The 3,579-nt window shown below is 42.3% G+C and overlaps 1 long non-coding RNA gene across 1 annotated transcript; it reads left to right on the top strand.

The window, feature by feature from the left end:
- The first annotated feature begins 10 nt into the window (after nucleotides 1–10).
- On the top strand, nucleotides 11–1,876 carry LOC115949268. Its single transcript, XR_004082815.1, has 2 exons — nucleotides 11–262; nucleotides 1,469–1,876. It is a non-coding gene; the product is annotated as an uncharacterized LOC115949268 (long non-coding RNA).
- The last annotated feature ends 1,703 nt before the right edge of the window (nucleotides 1,877–3,579 follow it).

The raw sequence follows: 3,579 nt of genomic DNA, 5'->3' as shown, positions 1-3,579 counted from the left end.
CCCCCCCCCCGTACCTGCCCCCCCGAGAAATACTTACCAATCTGTTTTCCTTCCCAGGTTCTTTGTGCGCACTACTAGTCTTAGGGGGCCAATGACCACGGTTGTAGGGAGCCTTTTCCCTTCTCTTTGTTTTATTGCCTCCTTTTGTCCACAGATCGGAACCTGCGTCTGTCGGTTACCGCAGGGGAGACAAAGCGAGGCTGCCAAAAAGGGCAGGGGTGCACCTTTCCCACTCTGACTCTCCTACAGCACCGGCAGTGAGGTGTGAACCATCCTCTGCTACCAAATTGTGAAAAACGCCAATCACTTGTTTTCAAAATTTCTAAAAGTTTAATAATAAAATAGTTATAAAAATAGTAATACAATTAGAGTAATAATAATTTGGACAAGTTGAGTTAGGACAATATGAGACAATAAAGACAAAGAGTTATGGACGTCCGGGTACTTTTTTCCAGGCAGCACGAGCCCGGGAAAAAGGACACTCCTCTAACAAAAGGAGTAATCTTTAAGGGCAATAGCCTGTTGCATATTCATACACTTCATACATGATGCATAAATTCCATTCAAACACAAGATTTTTGTCTGCTCAGTGTCAACTTCTCCCTCCTAATCCCATAGTGCCTTCGAGGTGGGAAGAAGTTTTCTTTCTTCTGATAAGGAAGCAATAAATTCTTTTCTCTGAAAGATATAGGTTTCCTGTGGTTGCTTATCTGATGAGAGTGTCTCATTCCTTTCTTAGAGAGAAAAAAAGAAAAACAAACCCCACTAACACAGTTCTTATTGTGACTACAAAAAAATTATCTTCTAATTACAAGACTACATTCACTATTAAAATGTTAATACAGCACTACTAATCAATACATCAAAAATCCATTTGGTAAATATCTGCGTAGAGCCATATAATATGCACTTTTCATATGTGGTAAATATAGTTTTAAGCTATAACATAATATTAAATTAAAAACTATGCAATGTAAGATATTTTTTCGAACTAGCTCAAGGAATAGATAAGATAATCAAGAGATTCTTTGCTTAGAGATTACAGCAACAAGACACCAAAATTCCAAGAGAAGAATTATTACCTCCATATCCGGAAAAACCAGACTTCTCCAGACTTCGAGGAGCCAAAGGAATTGATTTACAAGATGAGGGGGGAAGTTGACAATAACCAGAAAACACCCTTTGTTTGAAAAGAATTTTTGAATCATGTATGAGATATATGAATATGCAACAGGCTATTGCTTTTAAGGGTTAATCCTTTGTTAGCAAGGCATGCTTTTGTGGCTTAGTGCCCAAGAGCATCCAGACGTCCATAATTCTTTGCTTTTTAGTCTTTTATTGTCCTAACTTTGATTGTCCAAATTCTTGTCCTAATTTTTTGTTACTATTTTATTATTAAAATTCTAAAATTTTAACACAAGTGATTAGCATTTTTCATATAATTGTTATAATATGAGCTCCTTTGTAGAAGGAAGTGGAGCAAGTGAACCATTATAGGAACATATTGAAACCAGTAGAACAATGCCCAGCACCTGGGCTCTGTGTTGATCCATCACAAAGCAGGGAGCCTTGGATTGTGCCAGAGGGTCACAGAGACCTGACGAAGACCTTCCTGACTTCATCCCTGGGACCACTGACCCAATTTGAGACCACCGACCCAATTCAAGAGGAGAATTGCGCACGTGTGAAGGACTAATTAACCTCATTTTAATACAAAGCGGGGATGGGAGGTGCTGGGGTTATGCATATGTATTATTTTGGGAAATAAATAGAAGGCAAAAATCCTTGTGTGGTGCGGTCACGCGTTTCGGGGGTGACCCCACCCGTGCCGCCCGCTGGCGTAATAAACATATCACTTTCTAACTTTGACTAGTTAGAGAGTCTTTGTCCCGTGATTTTCAGTTTTAACGAATTACTCTGCCCTGCTCTGCGTCTTTGGTGGGCGTTTCGGCGGGTGGTGTCCGTGGCCTCCTCACTGCTGCCCCAGCAAGTCTGAAACAATTTTCCAGGGCTTTATAACATTCAGTCCGTGGTTCTTAGACCACCTTAGCAAGGTTAACAACGCTAGCTGTATATATTCTACCCCTTATTTAGGTACCTTGATGATGAGGTTTTCTTCTAGTGAGATACATCCTTCAATATTTTGGGCACTGTTTTTCTTCTATTTACAGGGGGTATTTAAAAAGGAAAATACTGATTTTTGGTCCATTCTTTACCCCATTTTTGGTCGGCTCTTCACACCGTTTTTGACGGCTCTGCTTGCTTGCCATATTTTTATACAGCCTGATGGGCTGTTCTGTCTCCCCCTGCTCTCCTCATGGAATAGCTGTTCTTCTCACACGGGGCACCACGTGTTACGTGTGGTCATAGGTTAGAGACAGATTCACAACTTGAGTCACCGGGATCATGCGACAACAGTGTGTTTTATTGTTCAGAGCCTTCTTATATAGGGAGTTCAAAAATCCCGGGTCTAGACAACTGATTGGTCAAGGTCTCAGCACCGCCCAGCTCCTTCACCAGTGATATCTCTGCATTCTGGATTGAACATGATTGGCTGAGGTCTCTATTTGAGTTTAAATCTATCCTATGATTGCTCACTCAGAGACTTGTGTATTTCTGAACTAGGCGAGTGTCATGGTTTGACGCTGGCGCAATGCCAGTGCCCCCATGAAAATATATTCGCCTTAATGTGCTCTAACTTAGGAATACAGGGGAAAAAAAACTTTATTAACTTACAATATGTAAAAGAAACACACACACAGAACTCAGAATGAAAACCTTCCAAACATATTCCTCATCCCCCCACCAAATTTCCAACACAGCAGAGTGAGACAAAACCTTGGATTCTCAATCAAGTTACCACCCTTCAGATAATCAATTCTCAGTTCATCAAGGAGAGAGGAGTCTCTTGTACCATAGGCTTCCCCAGGAAACACAGTTGAAACCTTTTGCGCTTCCATGTCACACATGGCACCACCCAGAGAACATTTGCCATCGTGATATCTTCTTTCCATGTACAGTGCTCTCATCACTGTGCATGCACCAGAGCTGTTTCTAGAGTTCCCCTTTTAAGGATGCTTTGCCCAGTTCCAAAAAAGCAACAGTCTCTCCCTTTCGGGACACCTGTCCCCCCCAAATTCACGCCTTGGGGCCGAGGGGTCTCGAGAACAGACATCTTCTTCACTGAAGACAGGGGGCACCACCCTCCTCACCCATTGTCTCTGTTCACGCACTCCTTCACATAACATCACTGCACTCTCTTGGCTCCAAGCCATTGCCTCCCCCTAAATGCAGTCTCTGTGTCACAGAAAAAAATGGTTCCGTCCATGGCTATACAAGAAAAGTCCAGCCAAAGGCCACTCCATCATCTCCTCCCACCTAGGATTCTTCTCAACTTCTGACATCTTTTACTTGCACAGACTTTCATCACACTTACCCATTTCCTCTTATTTCATCTCTGTCTCTCTTCTCATTCAGATCCAGGAGGATCAGTATTTGTAAGGTTTCTATCATCCAAGAAAAGGGTTAAAATCTCTGGCTCTGCCCGCTGCACCCCCCTCCCCCTTCTCCTTCTCAGCT

The sequence above is a fragment of the Geospiza fortis genome, unplaced genomic scaffold, assembly GCF_000277835.1.
Source record: "Geospiza fortis unplaced genomic scaffold, GeoFor_1.0 scaffold2085, whole genome shotgun sequence".
NCBI classification, from domain to species: Eukaryota; Metazoa; Chordata; class Aves; order Passeriformes; family Thraupidae; genus Geospiza; species Geospiza fortis.
The sequence above is the reverse complement of the archived record's forward strand: the minus strand, read 5'-3'. Positions and strand labels throughout refer to the sequence as shown.